This window comes from Eumetopias jubatus, unplaced genomic scaffold (assembly GCF_037043125.1).
Source record: "Eumetopias jubatus isolate StellerSeaLion01/CBP00866 unplaced genomic scaffold, mEumJub1_p1.0 scaffold_5, whole genome shotgun sequence".
Classification (NCBI taxonomy): Eukaryota; Metazoa; Chordata; class Mammalia; order Carnivora; family Otariidae; genus Eumetopias; species Eumetopias jubatus.
The window spans coordinates 80324792-80352206 of record NW_028274811.1 but is presented as its reverse complement, the minus strand read 5'-3'; the positions used below and the strand labels follow the sequence as shown (position 1 = coordinate 80352206).

General features: G+C 36.7%; 1 long non-coding RNA gene across 1 annotated transcript in view; it reads right to left on the bottom strand.

Moving 5' to 3' along the window:
* The window catches only part of LOC148164376 (uncharacterized), a 56631-nt gene that overhangs the window by 2853 nt on the left and 26363 nt on the right, over positions 1 to 27415 (bottom strand). The window contains exon 2 of the long non-coding RNA XR_015768255.1: positions 23978 to 24180. This is a non-coding gene — a long non-coding RNA (uncharacterized LOC148164376). The remainder of the gene's footprint in view (positions 1 to 23977; positions 24181 to 27415) is intronic.

The following is a 27415-nucleotide window of genomic DNA, read 5'->3' as shown; positions in this document are numbered from 1 at the left end:
ACTTTTGCATGTACTGGTTGGCCAAGTATCTCCAAATCTCTCCTTAAGAGGACCTGAACCATCTCTATCAGTGTTGGCCAAACTGCCTTCATTTGCATACTGCTGTCATGACTTCTATATTATCCTTATAACACCTAGACTCTTATACTCTTAATATTTTAGTTTAAATGGGATCATTATTTTTACTTAAATGAATTTACATTAAAAAACTTTCTACTTCTATTTTAAACAAAAAATCAGTATGTGTCAGTAAAAAATGCCAAAAACCTCTAGCTAGACGCAGTGGTTTGCCAAGACCTGCTTTCCAATTATTAAACATGGAGATCAGCAAATGTTAGTGAGCTATTAAGGACACACTAGTCCCACACTGGGTTTTTTTTTTTTTTCTCCTTATTCTAATTAGGAAAAAAAATTACGAAGAAAGTGACTTTCTTTCCATGTGGCTCAGTGTTTTTTAATGTTGTGCCCATGTACCTTCTAAAATCATCTCAAGTACCTCCAGGCAGCCAAGCAGCATTCTGAGAAACACTGCTGTAAATTATCCAGAATTTCATAAGCCCATACCTTGCCACTTCTAATTGGTCCAGAATTCAGTATCACTTTTGTCATCTACAATCTTATCTGAGTTCTCCCTCCCCTCTCCCCAACCACACTAATCTCCACTGTGCTTTTCTCAGAGCAAGACTAGGAAAGTGCTTCCCACCTGACTCCACCACAGGCTAGCAGCTACCAGTACCAGCTACCAGCAACTTTCTGGCTCAGTCCCCACATCAAAAAGATAATGGTGGGTCGCATATCTACTTATACCTCCTACAGATTTACTTTTTCACTTCAGTGTCCTACTTTCGTTTCTCACAAGTAATAAGATACTTGAAACGCCTGTCTTCCTTGAATTTCTGCTGTCTCGAGCTTTAATATCATTCCTTCATTCTCCATGTTAGTAACTCCATATTCCACTGGGAAACAATGTTCATTTCTCAACCCTTGAATAAATACATTATTCATTCTAGTTTCCACAAATTCTAATTTTGGATATGATACTTTTATTATCCACGATATTCTTAAACTATAAATTTACAACATGGTATACTTTCTACTAGAAAACAGTCAAGCAATGCAAGCACAATATATACTTTCTTTTTGAAATTACAGGAAGCACAGTATGACCCTATAAAGAAATGTTAGCAGTCAAATGAAGATGTTCTGTACTATCTTTACTGTAACCCCCTTTCCAATTATCCTAGTATTTAAAAAATCAAATTTAGCATTGTTGAAGACTAGAAATACTCAGCATTGCTATAAACTAAGAGTCAGTGGTCAGGGTTAGTTATAGTACATGCACCCGTCATTTTTCACACAAACTTCTACCAGGTTATTTCTTAAACATTACGTGTGATCAAATGGCTTTTTTCCCCATTTTATGGGCTTTTAAAGGCTCACCATGATTTGACTTACAGCTATTAATTCTAATATAGTTGGGCAATGACCTGATGACCCACCAGATCATCCAGAATTCAAAACAAAGGACACATACTGGTCAACTGCTGGCTGGCAAGTTCATGAGTGACCAGGTCAAAAGCCCTCAGCAAGTATACAGGAAAAGATTAATGGGAAGAGGAAGAAATCTTCAGCTAATGCCACAGTAAAACTAGGTGTTCTATGGAGATATTAAACACAAAATCCAGCCACATTGGCACAGAACTCTATGCCGGGGTGTTGACCATTTTCAGACAACTTAAATATTCTTTCTCTATTTAACAAATGGTAACTGCACTTCATTGAGCCAATGATTTGCTCTGAAAACAAAATACACATTGTACTGAGATGACCCATATATTAGTAATTCATTAAAATGGTCTCAAACTGAGATTCTTTACATAGGGGGAAACTGTTAGGAAGAGGGAATCAGATGATAGATATGGTATTCCTGTGTTGAACTACTGCAGCCCCTCATCATGTTTACCCAGGTATCTCCTTAAGGTCTTATTTGTGAAAGGCTGTGATAAAACTGAATAGAACTTTAAACTCATTTGGCTTTTGAGATTATCACTCTATTTAACCTTGAAAGCTTTTTGCATTTTCTCATGCCTTTGTTTGCTTTCAGGAATTTACCTTCATTTTAACTTTAATCCGTTTTTTATCTCCTGCCTCATCTTCAATCCACAAGGTTCAACCTTTTTTTTTTTAATCTGCAGTGTCTACAGTATAGGTGGGGGTAGGAAGGCTTCTGTCTCCTTTTTATAAAGACATATAATATGGTCATCTTAAAAGTTATACATACATACATATGTGTGGATGTATATGTGTGATTAACCAATGATCATTTTATGTTAGATTGAAAAACTGGTATCCGAGTAATACCTGTTCTATATTAAGTAGCAGTAACACCTCAGATTTATTGATTCTGACAGTTATTCTATGCTTAAGGTGACAGCATTTTGTCTCAAAAAACCCAAACATTTCAACATTACTTCTTACAAAAGTAGAAGCAAATACTTACCAACTTTTCCATAAAAACCACCGTATAGAATTGTAGTAGTTTAGACCAGCTTTGCACAGCCAGGGACATTTTTTGCATTAGGTATTACAACACAAAACCTAGGAACTATGAGCTTTCCAAGGGCCCCCTCCCCCAAATTTGTTTATCAGCTCCAAAAACAAAAATAAATCAATGTACAAATAATGTCCACAGAAATGTATGTCAACTGCTACTCAGCTCATATGCAAATACAAAAAAATTAAATCTCAAGAGCAAAAGAAATAATTTATTCTTTTAAAATAAAATTATCTAAAAATTTTACATCAAAAAAATCAATCTAATGTGATGCATTCAAATAGGTGCATGAGAATTAGAATGTGATACAGTAAGGAGTGGGGTCTGCCAAAGTAAGCATGCTTAGGATATATGCTGTGATCACTATAGATCCTCATTTACACGTCAGCATGGTAGTAATTAAAGGTGGTGAAACACTGAGGATTTTGTAAAGCAATGAAAAAATCTGTATTAGAACTATTTATATTCTAGGAATTACTTTTTCACAGACATTAAATCAGATAAATTGGGATTTCCCTGAAATCTTACCCACTGAAGAGAAAACCCAGGGGACTTGGGTCTTCTTATAATTGGTCTTATTTTTATCTCTTTTCTGAAAACAATATGAGTAGAACAGCTATACTCCAAGATAATTAAATATGGCCAATATTGTCCCAAAGTTATTATGGGTATCAATATATCTATGGTAGTTTTTTCTTCTTTTGCCAAGAATTCAAATATGCCAGAGATATACCATAACATAGACACTCAGGAAATGTTCCCATACAGTAGTAATTGTTTCATGTTTATTTTCTTTAACCACTCAGAATGTCTAATAGTGACCCCCATACATACATTTCTTACTTGAGAAAAATCAGAGCAGAGAATTCTCAGTAGAATGTCATGGGCTTTTAAGGATCAGACTTATAAACTACCTTATATCAAACCACCACATCCTATTACAGTTCCACACCTTGTTGAGGGCCCAATATAAACTTGGACTTAAAATCAAGCACCCCAGTGTTACAAGCTAGCCTATTTTTTCACAATAATAATTCCATGGAGAGAAACTGCTCTTACTTTCTAACAGGTTTGAGACTTTGAAATGTGACTGCTTCTCTTCAGTAATTTTCCATCAAATCTGCAAGATACATCTCGACAGTGAAACACCGTTTCTCATTTACCTCCTCAACAAGAATGAAAATCTATAAGGGAACATTCTTTATATAAGGGGACACTCGTTTTACTTAAATAAAACCAGGATGGATCTATGTGGCTTAGTTTCTTTTTCCAAATATTTCTTCATAAAAAAGTATTGATTTCCTAGCTTCTATGACTTGATGGGAAAATTTCTTTTCAACGTGCTATCTGTATCTCAAAATGATATGCTGACTTACAGTTGTTATGACACACTGTTTGAGTTATACTAAACCAGTCACATTTAGTAGCTAGCTTTCTTGGTGACCACTAATCTAGTCATTGAGAATACAAGTTGTAACTCAAAGCCATGAACTAAGTATATGGATTAGCAAGTCTATACATAGGATGCCGGCAGGGGACTGAACATTTTTATTTTTTATTTATTTATTTATTTACTTATTTTAAAGATTTTATTTATGTATTTGACAGAGAGAGACACAGAGAGAGAGAGAACACAAGCAGGGGGAGTGGGAGAGGGAGAAGCAAGCCTCCCGCCGAGCAGGGAGCCCCATGCGGGGCTCCATCCCAGGAGCCTGGGATCATGACCTGAGCTGAAGGCAGACGCTTAACAACTGAACCACGCAGGCACCTCCTGAACATTTTTAAAGTAAAACATTTCCAGTAGTAGAAACAGAAATGAATAATTTTGAAAATTTAAATCACAGTGATGAATTGTGTCACAAAGTTTCAAAACTGCAGCTACTTCAAAAGCAGTATTGGAATGAAGTTCATTCTGAACTATAAGTCCTTGTACAGGAATGTGTCAAATAACCAGTGGTTCCATTTTCCCCAAATGCTATATTCTTGCCCCAGTCCAATAGTAGGTTAGATGATAAATAATAACAAAGCCATCTAAACCTTTAATGCTTCCACATAATAAGCTTTAGTTAACTTTAAATGATACTGGGTGTTATACGCAAAAAATGAATCATGGAACACTACATCAAAAACTAATGATGTAATATATTGTGATCAACATAACACAATAATAAAAAAAATTGTATAAAAAAAACTTTAAATGATACTAGTGGCCTGAAATCTTGCAAAATTTCCTGAAACGGAGTAAAAAAAAAAATAAGGTTTATCAAAGTTTACAAATGTAAAAGAAAACATAGGTTTTATCATATCCAGGATAAATTTCACTACTTAGAACCAGGTAAAAAGATGCCCCACCTGAACAAGTGAGAGATCATAATTATTCTGTTTATTTATAAAGAAATGTCAATACTTTCAAGCTGCAAGGGTAAGAGTAATATGGCAGGTTTGTGCTTAGGAGCCATGAGAGCCCAGCTCTCCTACTTGCATAAGTTAAATTCCCTGTACCTCAGATTCCTGTCCATAAAATGGAGCAAGTTTAAAGAAGACAACAGTTACAAAGAATTTTGAACAGTGCATCCTGAAATATTGTGGGTGCTCACAAACATTCATTTACTCCACATCCCTCAACAATTATACAAGATTAATAAAACACTTCCAGTAACTATTTGGTAATTCTGCTTTAATAACATAAAACACAATTTTATATAATATAAAATCATTTTGCTATTTGGGTGTGAATCTTATGTGATTAAACAAGAAAATTGTTTGTTGTCTAAGTAGGTTAAACTAATTTTCTCCCCTGGTAAATTTTTTCTTTTTAACAATTTTATCTATTTACTTAACAGAGAGAGAGAGAGAGAGTAAGAGAGGGAACACAAGCAGGGGGAGTGGGGGGAGGAGGAAGCAGGCTTCCCGCTGAGCAGGGAGCCCGATGAGGGGCTCGACCTCAGGACCCTGGGATCATGACCCGAGCTGAAGGCAGATGCTTACCGACTGAGCCACCCAGACGCCCCTCCCCTGGTAACTTTTTATACTTTTCATCTGGTTAGAAGAAACAACAAAGAAAACAAATAAAGAAAAAGTTCTCATTTTTATCAAAATTTCCAAATTCAGCTGTATTCCAACCCTAGCTGGAACTACTAGAGCTTACACGGACATCTCTACCAAGTCAACATTAAGAAATGCCCAACAAGCTTCTTCACACCTATAGCCTTCTTCCTTCCATCCAGCCATTGATGTGCTAGTTTGGTTCCCTGTGCTGAACATTCAGAGCCCCAGATCATCATATGCCACTGTCTCTGTCATTCAGTTCTTAAATGTCCTGTCATCATCAGAGAGGCTTTCCCCAATCAGTTCACCGAATTTACCACTTGACTCTGACTCACATTACTTTTTACCTCACCAATTTGTTGTTTTCTTTTAGTAATAATCATTATCTTGTTCATATACTTGCTCACTTGTTTAATAAACTTGTTTAGCTTAGAATCCTGGCCTGTGTACCACTGTACTGCTAACATATAAAATACTACCTGGTCTATAACAAACACTCGCTAATTATTAACTGAGAGGATGAATCTTGATCCCATTACATATAGTGGAAAGGCTAAGCACTTTCAAAAGCATAATGTCTATTGGACATTCTTCATCAAGGTATGTTTCCACTGTTACTTACAAACTGTATTTACCTCAAAAGAACACAAGTCTAATGTAGTACTGTCTTCAGCCCAATCCACATCAGGCCATCAGCAAAAGAAAACGAAGCCACTTATCCAGAAAGATAACAACAAAAATGGGTTCCTGTTAGGATCGAGAACACTTGTAGCCTCATAAAGTGAAAGCCTGAGGGAACAATGCCAGACAGTAAATCTATGTTTTAGCAAAGCTGACAGAGATTTCTTCACTAGGAAAAAAAACTCGGCATGACAAGGTTTTATTAGATGGTAGTAGTGCCATGTAGTGCCTAGTGATCAATTGTGATACATAGCTGTATGGTGTATACCCTTCCTGAATTAATTACTAAAAGAAAAAATAGGAGAAATTTTTGACAGTGAAGCACAGTTTACACTTCAGGAATTTCTTTTTCGGCATAGAAAAAATAACTTTTTATTTATTATCCAATTAACCATAACATCCTCCAATATTTTTGTAGCTATTTCCAAGTTGTCCACTGGTCACAGCCCTTTTATATGCACCTAGAATACTGTTTGTGAACATTTCCTGGGAGCACACAGAAACCTCGGCAAGGCGCACATGATTCTGTCGTCTGGAATTAATCCCCAATCTTCTCCCATTTTCTATCATCTTGTTTTTCCAGTTTTCTAACCCCCCAACTGGTTACTTAAACTTGCCTTCATTTGCAATCTGCACTTTCCTTGGATGCCATTTTATTTTCCCCTATTTAGGATGTCTGGTTCTCTCCCACAAAAGGTAGATTCTCCTGGATTCTAACACGTTAGAAGAGAGAGAGAAGTCATACTTCTTCCATAGGCATCAAAAGAATATCATAAATCATACAGTGGGCTTTGGGTATCAAGTATGTTATACTGCTTTCTTATTTCTTTGGCCATCGATAGCCTCTTTAGTATAACTGTAATAATTCTCAGTTAATCTGAGAATTTCCTTTTGGGATAATATTCTGCTTTGTTTTATCTCACCTCCCACATTGCCAGCTCTTTGAGGACAAGGAGCATGTTTAACTCAGCTTGGAAGTCTCTGCAATACTTAACATATAATAGTTGGAAGAGTTGTCATATTAACTAAGTTGAGTTAAATTCTGGACAAATGGGAATGTTTTTGTAAAATTTTAATGTCAGGTTTTAATTTCTAGGATTCCTATTCTATGGATATGTTTTGTTTTGATTACCCTTATAATTCATTTAATAATTGTTGCCTCAGTTGGAAAAACAAATCTTGAACATAGAAGCAAAAGAGCACATAAAATGTTTCATACAAATTGATCCCGGTGGTACATGTTAGAATCAGGAAGATTAGAAAACAAGTGGGGGCCTAATCCCAGACCTTCTTCCCGAATTAGAATCTTGGACATACATCCCTGATAAAGAAGGATTGATAGAAGAATATTGCACTGACAGGCAATTATAAGTAAAGGAGTTCGGGAAATAAAGATACCTTCTAGACACACTGTGAAATCCAATGAGCTTCATTTTGCGAAAGGGCATTATAGACTAGAGTGCTATCAAATGCTGTAAGATGTTAATGACCATTCTAATCAGCATCATCACTTTCAGTAGGGATTTTCTGGTAACTGCTTGGAGAGAAAGTTACTTTGAACTAAGCTTTCAGGGATGCACTATATCTGAGACAGACCATATTTTTTAAACATCCCATGAATCTCCACTTCATTCTGCTCTATTTTCAATTGTTTATGAATTTTTTTCAACTCAATCCAACTTTTAAAAATCACCACTGTTGACCTGCTTTATTAAATCCTCCTCTTTAAGTCTCACTTCAATTTTAAATCCATTCAATTGCTTCAAACTTGGTGAATTATTCTAAGTTTTTAAAATTCATAAAATGGGACATATTCATCTATTAGACTATCCAAATTGTAGACTAAATGTGGTGTTGGCATGATTCAAACCCTCAGAGTACATTAAACAGTATCTCTCCCAACCTGATCTGGAAACTTGAAAATGTTTATTATATTAAAAATACTTTGATAACTGTTTGTTTTGTTACAACACAAAATTTCACCAGATTCTCTCTGGCCTTAGGCCATAAATCTTAATTAATACTTGTAGGTTCCATAACATCGTTCAAAAACAATGGTAAATTATACGCTACAGACAGTGATTTCTGAATTAATTTCTAAGCACCAGCAGCAAGTCTGCTATTACAAGCCGCATTTAGATCATAAATTATTCTGTAGGTCGTGTTGCCTATACCAAATAAATACGAAGTTACTACAGGTGTGAAGATGGCAATTTGGTAAAATAATATTTAGAATACAAAGGATTCTCTTGGTTAGAACCCTCTTGTAGCTAAAAATAATGATGAAAAACTAGCCAGAGAGTCCCTGAAACACATTTGTTGAAAACCTGCTTCATTTTCAGCAGACACCTGAGAAGAAACTAGTTAACAGCTTGACAGATTCAACAGGGACAAGCATCTTTCCTTGGCACTATTTTAAATTGCTACATAGGAGGGTGAATCAGTGAAACAGGCGGAAAGGCTTGTTAGAAAAAAAGAGGGGGGCAAGAGAGAATGCTAAAAGAAAATATTACACTTTCCAAAATATATATTAAAAATAAACTTTAATTGAATTCATGTACTTAAGGAAATAACTTTATCTTGATAAAAAAAACTTCTAAGAAGATATATGCCTATAAATCAAAATAAAGTATGATTTTTTTAAAGATTTATTTATTTTAGAGAGAGAGAGAGCAAGGAAGTGGGGGATAGAGGGACAGAGGGAAAGAGAGAGAAAGAGAGAATCTCCAAGAGACTCCCCACTGAGCGGAGACAAGGACACGGGGCTCTATCTCATGACCTTGAGATCATGACTTGAGCCAAAATCAAGAGTCGTATGCTTACCTGACTGAGTCACCCAGGCACTCTAAAAGCATGATTTTTAAAAATAATATTGAGCCTCAGGAGTCTGTTCAAGAATTCGTTCAATCCATAACAACTAAGATATTGCAAGAGTTTTAATAGAGTCATAGGAAACAGGAAAATATTTTCTGAATGTCAGCTTGATGTAAAACAGCCATACCTAGAATAGATATGGTAACAGCGATTCCATGGTACGGGGGATGGCAAACACTTTGTGAAGGGGCAGACAGTAAATATTTTAGCCTTTGCAAAGTCATAGGTCTCTGTCACAATTACTTTACTCTGCCACTGTAGTGCAAAAACAGCCATAGACAATATGTAAACAACTGGGCATGGTTGTGCTCCAATAAAATATATTTACATAAATAGGCAGCCTATTAGAACGGCCAATATCCAAAATACTGTCATCACCAAATGCTGATTATGATGTAGAGCAACAGGAACTCTCATTCATTGCTGGTGGAAATGCAAAATGGGACAGCCAGTTTGGAAGACAGTTTGACAGGTTCTTACAAATCCAGCAATCATGGTCCTTGGTATTTATTCAGAGGAGCTGAAAACTTATGTCTATACAAAAACCTGCATACAGATGCATATAGCAGCTTTATTCATAACTGCCAAAACATGAAAGCAATAGGATGTCCCTCAGTAGTGAATGGATAAACTGTGGTACATCTAGACAATGGAATATTATTCAGGGCTAAAAAGAAATGAACAGTCAAGCCATGAAAAGACATGGAGAAACTTAAATGCATATTACAAAGTGAAAGAAGCCAATATGAAAAGACCACATACCATATGATTCCAGCTACATAACATTCTGAAAAAGGTAAAACTATAGGGACAGTAACAAAACCGGTGGTTGCCAAGGGTAGGGAAATGGAGGGATGAATAGGCCAAGCACAAAGGATTTTTAGGGCACTGAAAATAATCTGTATGATGCCTCAATAGTGAATGTATATCATCATGCATTTGACAAAACCTATAGAATTTAAGACCAAGAGTGATCCTTAATGTAAACTATGGACTCTGGGTGGTAAGGATGTGTCAATATAGGTTAATCAATTATAACAAATGTACCACTCCGGTGGGGGATGTTGATAATGGAGATACTATGCATGTGTCGGACGCAGAGGGCATATAAGAAATCTCTACCTTATGTTCAATATTTCTACAAACCTAAAACTGCTGTAAAAAATAAAGTCTATGAAAACACAAACAAACAAAAAATAGGCAGCCAACTGGACGTGGCCCACAGGCTGTATGTAGTTTGAAGACCTGCTTTTAGAGTATGTTAATCCTGGGTCAGGAATCAAAAAAGTTCTCGTGGCTTCTGAGAAACCTCTTCCACAAACCTCTTCTTCCCAGTCTGAGGAATCTCACCTTAATCATAGGAAAATCTTCCTCTGTCCTGTTATTTTTCTCTTAGAGATACACCATTTCTTCTCTATTTCCAGGACACCAGTTTTAGTCTCCTCAGGTGACTTCAGCTTTGGAAATTCTCATTAGAAAGGAAAATACCCTAGCCATTTCTGTTTTGCATAATACGACTGTGATATAGTCACTGCAGCTCTCTGTTCTTGTGTCAACATTGGGAATAAAAATGATACCCATTTTATAAAGTGCTATGAGAATTAAAGTAGTTCCCATTTAGAAAGTAGTAAAGTACTTAACATTCAGAAGATATTCAGCCATCAGAAAAGCTGAATACCTACCATTTACATCATCATGGATGGAACTGGAGGGGACTATGCTAAGTGAAATAAGTCAAGCAGAGAAAGGCAATTATCATATAGTTTCACTCATATGTGGAACATAAGGAATAGAGCAGAGGACCACAGGAGAAGGGAGGGAAAACTGAATGGGAAGAAATCAGACAGGGAGACAAACCACGGGAGACTCTGGACTCCAGGAAACCAACTGAGGGTTACAGAAGGGGGGTGGGGTGGGGAGATTGGGTAGTTGGGTGATGGTTATTAAGGAGGGCACGTATTGTGATGAGCACTGGGTGTTATACACAACTAATCAATCGTTGAACACCATGTCAAAAACTAATGATGCACTATATGTTGGCTAACTGAACATAATAATAAAAAAGAATTTTAAGATCTTCAATAAATTTTAGTTACCATTTTTACATTTATGCTGTTCCATATACCTCTGAACAAAGGAAGCACTTAATCTTTTACCTGCATAAAAGAAAAAGGGGAAAATACAGGGGAGAAATATGTTTTAAAAACCTCAAAAGATTATCCTGCTATAGAGAACTGACACAACAAAGCATTGATTAGAATGGTGGCTAGAATGTTATTTAAGATATTTGAGTGACTGTAACAATAAGATCAAAGACACACAATCTCTGGGGCACCTAGGTGTCAGTTAAGCATCCAACTCTTGATTTTGGCTAAGGTCATGATCTCAGGGTTGTGAGATCGAGCCCCACATCAGGCTCTGCACTAAGCAGGGCATCTACTGTCTGTCTCTCTCTCTCTCTCTCAATCCCCTTCTCCCTCTGCCCCTTCCCTCTCTTTCTCCCTCCCTCTCTAAAACAACAACAACAACATACACAATCTCTAGGCAATTCATCAAAACTCTCATGTTTGCTTGTGGACCAAGAGAGGGCAATATGGAGACATTGGAGAGAAACTTGACAGTAAGTCAGTAACACCAGCCACATCTTCAGGGAGCAGGCAAAGGGTCAACACAACCTTCCAGCTCACCATTAAGAGAACTTAGCTGGATTCAACAAAGCAAAGGCAGGTGAATATAACTTTTACTATCACCCATCACTCCAGCTAATAAAGAGCCATACAGCTGAGCATTAATCCCACCCAAAGAGGGTATGGGCCATGCATCCTTCTTGAAACAAAAGTTTATTTCAACACAAAATTAGCATATATATAATTCTGGCTTTTCCTACTTGTTCATTGAGAAGCAAACCCTAATTTCCTGACCTAGGAAATCAAGCATGTGAGACTGCATATTAAAATCCTAGTTTTCTACATTTTGAAGAAATTTATCCTGTGGACTTTTGAAAATACTGACATCCATGGTCACTTTTATACACACTAAGTGTTGGCAGTTCTATGTACAAAAGGCAAATTCAGGGTGCCCGGGTGGCTCAGTCAGTTAAGCGTCTGTCTTCAGCTCATGTCATGATCCCAAGGTCCTGGGATCAAGTCCCACGTGGGGCTCCCTGCTCCTCCTGGAGTCTACTTCACGCTCTACTCCCACCCCCACTTGTTATCTCAATCTCTCTCTCTCTTGCTCTCAAATAGTCTTTTTTTTTTTTTTAAAAAAAGGCTAATTCAAACTAATGCTATCCCTATTTTTAGTTTGTTGACTTATTTTTAAGTTACTATTAATTAAATGGCTTGAATTGCAAATAATACACATTAATCCTTGAACAACATGAATCTGAACTGCATGGACCCATTTATATGAGGATTTTTTCAATAAATATATTGGAAGATTTTTAGCAATGAAAAAACTCAAGAGACAAACCATGTAGCCTAGAAATACTGAAACAATTAAGAGAAAGTTAGGTATGTCATGAATGCATAAAATACAGATATATACTACTCTATTTTATCATTTGCTACTCTAAAACATACACAAGTTTATTGTAAAAAGCTAAAGTTTATCAAAAGTTATGCACACAGACACGTACAGACCATACTTGGTGCCATTCACTTTTAGAAATGTAAACAAATATAAAGGAGAATTCAATCAACTGCATAAAATTAACTACAGTACATACTGTACTACTGTAATAATTTCATAGCCACTTCTTGTTGTTATTGCAGAGAGCTCAAGGGTTACAAGTATCTGCTTAAAATGCCATGTGACACCAATCATCTCCGCCTGAGTTCATCTCTCTAGTAAATTGCACATGGCAGTAAAAAGTGATCTCTCCTGGTTCTCTGCCTATTAGCAGCTAAATTTTGGGGGAGTCAAAAGTTATTCATAGATTTTCAACTACACTGGGCAGGGGGAGGCAGAGCCCCTAACCCCTGAGCTGTTCAAGGATCAGCTGGATGTACTTTGTATCACAAAATGTCTTATACATACATTTCATAACTAAAAACTTCCCCACATAAGCTTAAGAGCAAGTTGAAATTATGAAAATAAAATTCATATTCAGATTACCCAGATACAACCAAATATATTTTAACACACTGAACAACTGAAGATTGTTTTAGTTAACTATCTTTTAAATATCTAAATTAAACCATTCTGCCTATTCATTCCTTTATTATATTAACAAAGCATCGTGGGGGTATTTATTGGGAAGCAATGGTGAAAACATCTTCTGTCTCCTTGCCTGGCATCACTCAAACTTTTAGCTTTTGGAACATTAATTTTCAATTGTATGTTCAATCTTATATCAGATGCAGGAACCAATTTTGTACCATAAACTCAAAGCCCCAAAGTTTATTATCAAGTCAGCTTATATATGGCTGTTCATAGTAGCACCTAGATTTCTCTTTTTACCTGAACATCTATTTGGTTTCTTGAATTCCAAATAAAATAATTGGTTCCTTACCTTTGGCTCAGACATCTAAACTAGGATCTTGACTCCCTTCTAGAAACCTTTTCTCCTGACCTGTCCAACTCACTAGCTAAGATTTTTGCTCTAAAACTCAGCTTCATGCCTTCTTTTAACATCTAACTACTTTACCTGTTCAGGACTGTAGAGCCTTCTCTTCTCCTGCCCCTACGTTATCCTAATTGACACATTTACTCCTAACTAAGCCTCAGTTCTGATAAGTTGCAGGATACAGTTCAGATGTTAGCATAAGTCATGGATATGCAAACTTCCATGGCTGGGAAACAATACATGTATGAATTTGGGGTTTGTTTGAACTTCTGTTGTCAGGAATAAATGCTAAAGTAAAATGCTTGCTGATGAACATCTGTAACATTGAAAGAATGAAAATGACTTCAAATTTCCTCAGATTTGCCAGTTAAGATACTAACTTTCACATAAACTAGCCCAAATTATTGTCAATATTAAATGATCTTGAATGCATGTGATCCTTATTCAATTCATCTAAGGAACTGTTGAAATTATTGATGACACCTATAGTATCCATGTTAATTGTTGATATCCCCCTCCATTAATAGCTATTACTTATGCCCACTCAGCTTCAGGAGAATGCACTGATCCATTTATGTACCCAGAGTGATATTCCAAATGTTCTAAAATAGCATGGGCAATTGGGTGATGGGCATTAAGGAGGGCACATGATGTGATGACCACTGGGAGTTATACACAACTGATAAGTTATTGAACGCTACATCTGAAACTAATGATGTACTATAAGTTGGCTAATTGAATTTAAATAAATAAATAATGAAATAATGAAATAAAATAGCATGGGCATTAACCAATTAGAATGGAAGCTGGACATAACTTTGGAATACAATAACAATTTTTCCTCCTCATACCATGTTTCAATTGGGTGTTCTGTGGACATTCTTCCTGTGATTCACAAAGTCAGGCTTCTCCTTCTAGTGGTTTCTCTTAATCATCTGCATCCAGCCAAGAGATGAGGAAATAAAGTAAAAACATGAGGAATAAATACTTGCTCTGAACCACCCTGGCCTGGAGGTGATACACATCGCTTCCACACATATTCCATATGCAAAAAAGAGTTACATGCCCCACCAAAATGCAAGAGGCATAAGAGGTACAGCCAGGAAGTATATTCAATGAATACAAACCACTGTCTTCATCACAGACACAATATATTAGAAGGTAAAAAGTACCATGGGATAAAAATGAGCAAAAGTAAAAAGGATTTTGAGTGTTGAGAAGGAGGTCACAAATTTAAACAACTTGCTCAGAGTAAGATTCATTTATCCAGTGACAATGGAGCAAAAGCTTAAAGGGGCATATGGGTAGATCCATACATGTATCTAGGGAAAGAACATTTCAGGAAAAACAGTCAGTTCAAAAGCCATGATGTGGGATATTATCTGGTAGGTTCAAGGAAAAGTAAGAAGGCTGTCATCGTCAGACCAGCATACTGTAGAGGAGGCCTGAGAACTATGGGGTGGGGTAGATTTTTATAAGCTGTTATAGGCTGAATGTTAGTGTCTCCCCCAAAATGTTGAAGCTCTAACTCCCAATGTGATGGTATTTAAAGGTGGGGCCTTTGGGATGTGACTAGGTTTAGATGAGATCATGAGGGTGGAGCTCCCATGATGGAATTAGTGCCCCTCTAAGAAGAGAAGATACCAGAGCTTTTTCTCTCTGCCATGTGATACAATAAGAAGCCCTCTGCAAGCCAGAAAGAGGGCCCTCATTAAGAATCAAATCTGTTGGGAGCACCTGGATGGCTCAGTCAATTAAGCATCCGACTCGTGATTTGAGCACAGGTCAGGATCTCACTGTCGTTAGATTGAGCCCCACTCTGTGGGGTCTGCTTGTCCTTCTCCCTCTGCTTCTCCCCTTGTTCATTCTCTCTCTGTCTCTCTCTCAAATAAATAAATAAAATCTTCTTTTAAAAAAAGTAATCAAATCTGTTGGTACCTTAATCTTATACTTCCCAGACTCCAGAACTATGAGAAATAAATGTCTATTGTTTAAGCCACTCAGTGTATGGTAGTTTGACGTAATTAACCAAGCTACTAATACATGATATACTGTAAGGTCTTTTGCTTTGACTCTGAAGAAAACAGAGGGCCATTGGTGGAATGTGATTTGAAGAGTGATATGATGTGGGTTACATTTAGCAAGACTATTCAGACTGTCATTTGAGAATACACTAGAGTGGGGTAGGTATGGAACATGAGAGACTAGTTAGAAAACTATTACAACAGTCCCAAAGAGGGATGATGGTAGACTGGACTGTGTTAGTAGCAAAAGAGATTGTAAGCAGATGCAAAATTCTGGATTTGTTTTGAAGGTGGACTCAATGTATAAGCTTTCAGAGCTGGACAATTAGAAAGTGGGAGTCATCATTAACTGATATGGGGGGAGACTGTGAGTGAAATAAATTTGGGGGAAGGCAAGGCTAGAAATCCCTCTGTGGACATATTAATTTTAAAGTATCTATTAAAGATCTAAATGGTGCTATCGAATAGTCAGCTGGATATATGATTCTAGAATGAGGAGAGAGGTCTTGGTCAAAAGATATAAATCTGGCAATTATAAACACACAGACGAAATTTAACCCACAAGGCAGATGAGATCACCCACAAAGTAAGGAGAGAGAGAAAGAGAAAGAATCCAAGGTCTGAGGCCTGAGCCAAAGTAGTGTTAAAAGGTAAGGATAAATAAGACAAATCAGAAAGGAGGAGAGAGAGAAGATGCAGTAGTAATGCAGAAAGAAATCAGAAGAGTGTGGTATCCTGGGAACTAAGTGAAGAAAGAGTTCTCAGAAAAAAAGGAATCCTTGACTGTGTAAAATGCTGCTAGACTGAGAACTGGGCTGAGCAGCCTGAGGCTATCTGTTGACCTTGATGAGAGAAATTTTGGTGGGATGTGGAGTGGCAACAGCCTGAGAAGAGTGAGTGTAGGGAGATATATAAAGAGAGGACTCAGGGACCAGAAGTGCAGATAACCATTTTGAGGACTTTTACTGCAAAAAGAAGCAAAGAAATCAGGCTGCAGAGGAGATTTTTATCTTAAGATGAGCCAATACCATGCGGTTCCCAACATGTATCAACGGTAAGCTGCTTGAGACTCAAATATAATCACAGACATACCCCAAGTCACACATTTCTTTAGATGGCAGTAATAGTAGCACAAGTCTCAATTCTATCCTTGGTCAAAATATAATTATTTTGGTTTCCCTTCAATGATTAACTTAGAAAAATTCGCATTCAATCCTGCTAACAATTTAATACTTTTTAAACATATTCGATCAATGAATGCCTTCTCCTAGTTCAACTTAGTCACCACAATTATCGCCTTGGTAAAGTGTGAAAGGTGTACTTATCCTTCCATCCGTTCCTGCCAAAATATGACACACACTAGTGCCTTTCTCTTTTTAATCTGAATCATCAAATTGTTTCTCTCCGTATCCTTTTGCTTCAAAGCAAAAAAAAAAAAAAGATAAGTCTTCCAAAATTAGAAGAAACACACACATTTTCAGGAGATGAATCCAAACCTAAAATCTCTGGTCACCCTTCACCCAGGACATCACTCTCACCATCAGCATCTCTACATGCAGAAGGGAACAGAGAACAAGTTGCTTTTCAGAAGCAAGACGCTTCTCAAAAAAAGCCAAGCTATTCCACAGTCTTCCTTAGGAAGAAGAGTTCATGTGGCAATACTGTGACATACTGTTGACAAGTTTCCATCAAACAGCACAGGGCTGAAGCTTTCCAGAACTGACATTAGTAGGACCAAGGGAAAAGGAGAGAAGTCAGTTAATAGTCACCTGTTTTCACACAGGTAAGCAAAATTTAACTTCCTGAGACATCTGTTGGATCCAGTATAGCAAAGAACTTTAGAGATTGGAAACATATAATGCAAATTTTAAAATATCCCTTTAAATAAACATTAAACACATAAATTAACTGTTTTGGTAAGAATGGCACTTAGGTGCTATTTGATAATATTTTTGATTATTTCAGTAATTGGTTATAAGTAAAAGTAATTAAAACAGAATGGGAGGTAATTCAATGCCTTTAATTGATCAAACATTTAATCAGAGCTTATAATGTACCAGATTCTGTGCTAGGGATACCAGGATGAAAAAGGACGTTTTTCTTACCTTTGAAGATCTCACATTCCAACAGAAGAGACACAAATTTAAACAATGAAAATAGAATGCAGAAAGTGTTCTAATAAAATATTAGAGACAGGTACAAAAAGATATAGAAGAAAAGAGTGGCTAATTCTGCTAAAGATAGTGGGGAAAACTAAAGAGAAGAGTTAATATGCGAAAGATAAAATTGTCTTTCTAGAGCTTGGAGAGGGTTGGGGGAGGCCAGAAACACAGGTCAAACAATTTAAGGCAGGGGTATTGTAGTTCACTCAGGTTGATATGACAAAAATACAATAGATTGAGTGGTTCAAACAACAAATATTTATCTCTAACAGTTCTGGTGGCTGAGAAGTCCAAGATCAAGGTCCCTGTAGATTTGGTACCTGGTGAGAGCCTGCTCCCTGGTTCATAAAGGGCTGTCTTCTTGCTGTGTCCTCACAGGACAGAAGGGTCCAGGGAACTGAGATTTCTTTATAAGGATATTAATTCCATTCATGATAGCTCTACCCTCATGACTTAATCACTTAACAAAAGCCTCATCTCCAAATACCATCACACTACATGTTAGGATTTCATGTATAAATTTTGTGGGGACACAAACAAGGGATAATAGCAAAAAACATGTTAGGATTTAACATATGAATTTTGTGGGGACACAAACATTCAAGGGGTAACAGCAAAAAAAAAAAAGGCAGTAAATATAACATGGTATTTTCAAGATGGAAATATATAGTCAACAAAATTCTAGTAGCCTGTTTCTCAAAAACAAGGCAGTCAGAGCAAAAGATAGATTTTTCTTTCCAGAAAGTATCTCTCATGACAATACCTGGAAGGTGGTCTATTACTGAACATGAGAGAGGGCAGACATGGAAGTGGCAAAGGAAGACCATCACCTTATGAGGAAACTGCTTGAAGAAAGAAAGAAGGAAACTTTCACCCTAGATTTTTCTCTTTTCCTCACTATTATCTTCCCTAGCATTATCTCAATTATCAGCAAGTCTTATAGTCGCACCTTTAAATATATCTCAATTCTCTCACTTCTCTCCATCTTCTCGGCTACCCCACCACTTCAAGCCACCATCATCATTCTCCTGGATTACTATAATCGCTAACCAGTCTCCCTGCCTCTTCTCTTGCTCCCTGATAATCTTATGTCCCCCAAATCCAGAGTTACCATTTTAAACGATGAATCAGATTATATTGTTCCCAGACTTAAAATCCTCCACCAGAATACAATTGCAATTAGAATAAAAATCCAAGTGTCTATTACTGTCTATATTAGGCTCCTATCCACCATCATCACTTATTTATTTTCTTTGCACAGAATCCTCTTTCCCATGACCTTAACATAGCCAGCTCTGTCACTATTCAGTTTTCAGCTCAAATGTCACCCATGAAGGCCTTTTCTGATCACACTATCTAAAGTGGCTCCCTCTTTCCACTCTCTGCCTATTACTTGGCTATATTTTCTACAGAGCACTTATCATTATTTGAAATGATCATGTTTATCTTGAAAAAGTCTAAAATATTACAAGAATTACCAAAAGTGACACAGAGACACAAAGTGAGCAAATGTTGAAAAAATGGCACCAACAGACATGCTTAACACAGGGTTATCACATACCTTCAATCTGTAAAACCACAGTATCTGCAAAGTACAATAAAACAAAGCACGACAAAAAGAGGTATGCCTGTGTGCTTTATGTCTTTCCGAGACAGATGTTAAGTGTCTTGGTATCTAATACCATGAAGACTTTGGCCTCAAGGCAAGTGAAAATAGGCCCCATTTATACAGGATACTAAGTAAAAGTCCTATTTGGAGACTTCTTCCCAGAAATAGCTAATTCCTGTGCAATGAAAACATTTATATGTTCATCAGTCTTAACAACATAAGTTTAGTTCTAAGAGTCAAAGGCAGTAGGAGTCACATGGAAGCTATTCATGGAGGCTCTAGCAAGAACCTTCCAGAAGAACTGGGAAATAAGAGAAATTAAATTTTGTTACAAAAAAGTTATGAATAGTGTGACTGGAAATAGGGGAGTTTCAGAGGTAGAACTGGCACTGTGATTCTGTCCAACACATTCTGTGGGAGAGAGTACCACTTCTAAGAGACATGAAAAGTCACCAGAGAGAAATCCTCCACTGTGCAAGATATCTAAGGCATCACTGTGTGCTGAGTAAAGTCTCTACTTCCCCTTGTTTCCCATGCAAACTTCTGTTTACAATTCAGCTTCCCTGGTACCTTGATGCTAGGAAAAGATAGAGGTAGATCCAGGCATTCCAGCCCCCCGAAAAAGTGGGATTGTCTGCAATCCTTGTTGAGACTACATCACAGCCCAGCTTCTCTCTCTGCCCAATCAGCCTCCTTTACTTCACTTCCATAGGTGTTGATTCCAATATACTTCTTATATGCTAATGTCTAGTTCAAAGTTTGCATCCCTGAGAACCCAATCTCCAAACTCTATCTTAAAGCACAGAAGGATCCAGGTGTTCAAACGATGTTGTTGTCAGCAATCTCTCTCTCAGCTCTGCATTCAATTCAGTTTTAACAAATCTCTCCTCTGTAGTAGAAAGTAGATTTTAGGCCATTTTACCAAAATTCTTTTTTCCAAAATCAGTTCTGTGAAAATAAATTTGTCTAATAACTTTGTTGATGTTAACATCTTTGTTGAAATTTTGCAAACAATTGCTAAAAATAAAGTTAAGTTCATATGTCATCTGAGGAAGTGGTATAAGAAAGCTAAAAATGACCAAAAGTGGAGGAAATATAACATAAAAAAAATCATCCAAAAGAAATGAAGTTATTCTGGTTTCTCACAATAAACAATTGAATATATGAACTTGGAAATAATTTAAGAGATTTGACTTTAAACAATAAAATTATTTAAAGCATTGTTAGGAAAATTAGGATGAACAGAGGCGACTGCTGTTATTATTGTAATGTACTATGTGATTACTGTGTCATATTTGGCATATAGGAAACAAAAAAAAATTTGGAGAATTGGAATAGAAATTGATTAAAAATCCTAAAAATGACATGTTTAAAGCATAAAATTAACAGGAAAGAAAGAAGAAAAACTCACACCAAATATTAAATTTTACTACCACTTCTTGGAAATAAACTAAGATTTAAATGTCACATGGAAGACTGGCAGAAGAATCTTAACAATACAAAAAATGATATTAAAAAGATATGAAGTAAATAGAAACTGAAAAAATTCACATGAAATGCTCTTAGTTATTGATGATGAATATTGTTTTCTAAATATGAAATATTTATTTAGAAGAATAAATCACCCTATGATCCTTAGAATTTATCAACTGTAAATTCTTTATCAACTGCTTATATAAAAATAAGAACTAAAAAAATAGAAACTTATTTTTAAAAAGTATTTACATCTTTTAAAAGCATTCCAATAAGTATAAATTGTAGTAATCCTTGTAAATAGTTAAAAGAAATAAGATTTTGGTAAATCAGTAGATTTGTCATTTAAGCAAATTTTCACTTGGGAAATTTAATTTCAGAAAATTAATTTTCATAGAATTGATTTTCAGTGAGTTGGCCTGCCTCCAGCAAGACAGCCCTGGCAGCCACCGTTTTATATTCTTCCAAGCCAATCAAGCCCAGCTAAAATGCACACTTTGTTCCAAGAGTTCCAACTGAAGTCCTGGCATTACCATTGACCAAGACTGCTTGGGTCATGAGCTCATCTCCGTCTCAGTGACTGTGGCCAGGGATATGGAACATGGTGATCATTCAAGCCTGATATCCTTCTGAAACCCTCTGCAACTAGGAGGGCAATCAGGCCCACCTGAATCACAGGGACTGCAAGTGGAAAGGGAAGACTCACAAAAGGGAAAGCTAGGTCTACTATCAGAAAAGAGGAACAGTTGGTATTTGTTATATCTTTCACTCTGAGACTTCAAATAAACTTTTTTCCTGTTTAGCAGCATTTCTCTAACCATTACTAATGGAACCAAATTTCATCACAGCTTTCAAAAGAGAATCTCTTATCATGCTTTCATTTTTTCAAGCACTTGAATTCAGAAAGGGCACAAAGAAAAATTTTTTCAAAGAAAAATTTGTTTGTATAACATGCTGTAAAGAAGAAATGGTATATTTTTTTCTCTATTGAATGATTTCTTTAACCACTCTGCCTTTTTGCTTCAATTCCAACATTTAAATTAACATTCTGTGCTTCTGACTGACAAGAGGAAAGATGTTCCCAAGTTGAAGAACACACAATTTGATACATGTTTGATATATTTGATAGATGTTAACTATTACATACTTCTATTCAAAACAGACTCTTGCCCTGCATTGGGCTCCCTGCTCAGCAGAGAGTCTGCTTCTCCCTCTCCCTTGTCCTTCCCCCCTGCTTATGCTTACTCTCTCTCTCTCTCTCTCTCCCCCACTAATAAATAAATAAAATCTTTAAAAAAAAAGAAAATAGACTCTGGTATTCAAAACTTTTCTTGCTATATACTAAACTTTTTCATATTTTAATTTTTCAACACATGAACAGCCACTTTCTGCTGCTCAGGTGCAGGCACAAAGTGGGTGGACAGAGAGTTGCTTGTGTTTAACCAGGAATACAACCTGATGCGTGTTACAGAAGGCAGGGGTGCAGAGGAGAAAGGGAGAGGGGTGTTGAGAGTGTCTGTAAAGGAGTAAAAGAATCAAATATAAATTGGATAAGGAGAAAAGTGAGTCTGTTAAAACAGTAATAGACAATGAATAAGTAGTATATTAAATGAATTAGATCCAAATGTAATCAAATAATGATGAAGAAAAAATCAATAAATGACCTGGAAATATAAGATAGTTGATCTGACAGAAAAAAATAATGGTCTACTAAAGATGTCCATATCTTAATCCCCTGACCTGTAAAGATGTTACCTTATATGGCAAAAAGGACTTTGCAGATGTGGTTAAGTTAAAAATCTTGAAATGGGGAGATTTCCCTGGATTATCCAGGTGGGCCAGATATAATTACAAGGGCCACTAGTACAGGAAAGCAGAAAAATCAGACAAATAAGAGATATGATGATAGAAACAGAGAGTGAAAGTCAGAGGGAGATTTGAAGATGCCATGGTTCTGGTTTTGAACAGTAAGGAAGAGGTAACAAACCAAGGAAAGTAGGTGGCCTCTAAAAGCCAGAAGAGGCAAGGAAACATATTCTTCCAGAGAGCCTCCCGAGGGAATGCTGCTCTATTGATTTTTTGCTTTTAGCCTCTAAAACCCATTTCAGACTTCTTACTTCCAGAAATACAATATAAAACAATGGTGTTGTTTAAGCCACTAAGATTGTTATAGCAGCAATAGGAAACTAATACAATTGGTTAAAGAGTGGAATGTTCGAATTCAGTATTTTTAAAGGTGGAGTACCTCTTGGTAATGACAAATTTTAGCACATGGACTACAATGTGGTCAGGAAAAGTGAGGTCAAGAAGTTCAGAGGGGTTGAATGTGATCAACTGCAAGATTATTGAAGTGATCAATAATGAAAACAGTGATCCAGATTTTCAAATCTTCAGTGAATGAAGGGGAGAGGTTTGTAGATTACCAAGAAGGGATGTACTTCAGAGGACCTTATCTTTTGGAGAGAAAAGGGAAATACAGCGATCTAGAAAGAACAGTGAAACAGAAGGAGGATCTACCTCATCTTCAGTCTCCATTATATGTAGGAGGTGAGATTTTAAAATTGCCACCAATAAAGAGAACCAGATGAGAATCAATGTCCTCAGGAATGACCAGCTTTCAGTTCAAGAAAAAACGGTAAAGGGAATGATGAGAGAAGAGTTGCAAGTATCAAGGATTTCAGATTGTCATGATACACTGTAAAAGCACAGTGAAAGAATTTGAAGTATGGTGTGAAGGCAAATGACATGGTCATATCAGGAGATATTTGAAGCTTATGGACCATGAGACCAGGTGATGATCTGGAAATTTGAACTGAAATTTGGGGGCTTCTGAAGGTGACTTAGATAAACATGAGAGTAAAGTATAATGGGATTTGTCCTGATGCTTTTTTTTAGAAGGATAAGCAGTTTAAATGCAGCATTTTTTTGATGATTATTACCTTGGATACTTGTAGTCATAAGATAAATGAAGAGTGATTGCCTTACCAGAAAAAAGTGAGGTCTCTGGGCTTCCTTCCCTTAAGCTTGTTTTAGTGAGGTAGACTCATCAAACACACAGAACTGGGAGATCTTGCTGAAATCCAGGAGTCCATGGAACCCTCAGGCCTCCTTTGCAAACTCCAGAGAGTGGACCATGGCTATGGGAAAGGCAATGAAGCTGCGGACCTCTTACCAATCTGCTGTGGAACCTGTTGGGATCATGGTGGAGAGAGGGACAAGCCAAGGAAATTAATGTTATCATATGACGGTTTTCCTAGATCTGCAGTCCTATTATTTCTATGAACTCAAGTATCTTCAGTAAATATTCTATCTCAAAACAGAATCCCATATTTGGAGAAGGAATAATTTATAAGAAGAACTGAATAGGTTAAAACAATTGGAACAGAAAATGAAAAAGAGAAAACGCTACAATTGAGAAAGAGCACAGATTGAAATGGCTTTCACAAACACAGAAATGAGAATGACTTTTTACAACCTATGAGTGTTTGGGCAATCTTAAAAACTCAAACCTCTGGTAGAAAGAAATCCCTATTCACCAGAGAAAAAATATATTCATCAAATTTGTTCTAAAAGTAAATTCTGTTTCTTTATAACCAATAGCGCCACCCCAGGAGGACAGCTTAAAAGTTTAGTTTGTACATTAAATTTACACATTTTAGTTAATACTGAAAGCCAGTGAAATTTTATGTGAAGCTACATGATAGGATGGATATCAGTGAATACAGGATGAGGGTCCTTAGCTTCCTTGAAATACTCAAAATGGTTTCATCTTAAAAACAACAACAAAACAAAACAAAACAAAAAAAAACCACAACACACTGCTCTAGGACTTTATAATGTAAAACAAATTAATTCTAATATTGTTAACAGCATAAACAGATAAACCAGAAAACAATGTGTTAAATGTTAGACTTTCATTCTCAAAATAGTGAATGGAGAGGGATGGGAGTTTGGTGGGTACCAGAAGGGAGGGGAGGGCAGGATGAATCAGGAGAATACAGAGGATTTTTAAGGCAGTAAAACTATTCCGAATGATACTCTGCGGTGGGTACATATCATTATACATTCATCAAAACCCATAGAATGTATACTACAAAGAGAGAATCCTAAAATAACACTATGAATTTTAGTTAATAATAATATATCAATTACAGCTCATCAACTGTAACATGTATAGCACAAAAATGCAAGACATTAATAATAGGGGAAACCACTGGGTTCAGGGAGGTGTGTGGAAACTGTACTTTCCACTCAATTTTTCTATAAACCTAAAACTGCTTTGGAAAATAAACCCATTAAAAAAAAAAGATGATGCTGATCACTTTGAATAAAATGGATTGGAGTAGAGCTAGAGTGGAAGTAGAGGTCCAGTTAGGAGCCTTCTGCAACCAAGTCAAGAGATGGTAATAAATTGGACTAGTGTAGATAAGAATAAAAAGGGGAGAATCAAAATATTTTAGGGCAATGAGAATTAGTGGTAATTTGAATATGGGTTAAGAGGGAGGGGGATGTACTGATAAATGACATAGATTTCTGGCTGTGTAATAGAAAACAAGCAATATTCCAAAGTACAGATTTTTAGAGATGGATACTTTCTGAAGCCACCAGGATGGGTCCATGGCAGCAAGGGATTTGTGAAAAGATAGCTAGAAAGTTCAACAGAACATTCATAAAAGAAGCTAATGGAATAATACTTTACATCTTAGAATTGTTTTGATATTCCCATCCTATCCTAGTCAACTCGGGCTGTTATAACAAAATACTGTAAGCTAGGTGGCTTAAATATTACATATTTATTTGTCAAGATTCTGGAGGCTGACAAATCCGAGGGCAAGGTTTTAGCAGATATGCTTCCTGGTGAGAGCCCGCTTTCTGACTTGCAGCAGACTGCCTTCTCACTGGGTTTTCACAGGGCAGAGTGCGAGGGTGGGGGGGAAGCACTCCAGTCTCTCCTCCCCTTATAGGATGTTAATCCCATCATGAGGGCCCCACCCTCATTACTCCATCTAAACCTAATTACTTCTTAAAGTCCTTAACTACAAACACTGCCTACTAGAAGGTGGGGGAGGAACAGAATACTATCCCCCAAATTGAGGAGGCACTCTGAGATTGAAAAACAAAGCAGGCGACTGACTCCATACAGTTCACACAGTTTTATTCAGGGTACCTTACTGCCAGGATGGACTGGGCAGGTGATGACCCAGACCCTGAACAGCTATTCTCTGCAAAGTCTGGACCTTAGTCTATAAATTTTATAGAGCAAGGGGACAAGTGGTGGGGCAAGGGTGGTGGGCACTATAGAAAGATCAAAGAGTTTGCATGCATTTCAAAGGGTTGGCACACCTATTTGACAGCTAAACTTTAGATTTTGTGGGCCACCTGTGAGTTAGGAAGAGAAAAACTATGTTATCTCTAACAGATTTATGGAATCCTGAAGCAAGCCTCTCCCCATCCCAGCCTTGATGGCTATTTCTAAAGTATGTACATTAATCTCCAAGAGGCCCAGAACATGTAATCCCAACACTGTCAGCACTCCTACACCATCATGTTCAGGGCGGGGGCTTCAACATAGGAATTTTGAGGAGACACAAACATTCAGTCTATAACACACCTCTAGCCCTAAGCCAGAACCGCATTATTGTATAACATAAGTTTAACTCCATACAACTTAAGTACAAGATTATATATGCAAAACAATACTTGAGATTTTAAAAGCAACCAGTTATTTAAAATAATTTTAAATATTTAACATTTTGAAATAAAACTTCCTCTCTCAAAGGAAGCTCAGTGTTCACAGATGCTGTTTACTGTATTTTTAAGTCCACCCTGCCTCTATCTCTCTCCACCCCCCTCAAAAAGCTGATTTCCTAATAAGCAAGGACTCATGTATCCTATTCTCCAATTTCCATCAATGAAAACTAGCAGCAAAAATGCCCCAGAACTCTAAATTTACAATGATCACATTAGGGGAGAATAAAGCAATCAAGATCCAGATAATTTTGGACTTTATAGTCAGTAGTCAACACCTTAAATCTCATCTGGAATCAGAGCAGATCACAGAGCAGTGATGTAATAGCCAATGAAAACATTATCACAGCTTGATTATGTAGTAATATGATGCATTTCTCATGTTGCTTTCATTAAAAGAGCATCATACCCACAAAACTTTTGAATAGACCATCTCTGGAGAGAGTAGTTCAAAATTATCATCTTATTAAAATATAACTCCTGCTTTAGTTGCTTTTACTTGTTTTCTTTAAAGTTTCAAACTATGGTATATGTAGCCAGAAGAACACAGATTATCCCTGAGACCTAACAGAACAGGGCCTTATGTTAAACAGAGGCCCAAGAGTCTAATTACTATGCTGCTTCTTCAAAATGTACTCCCTGCACCCACCACCCGTCCATTCTATCCCCAGGGCA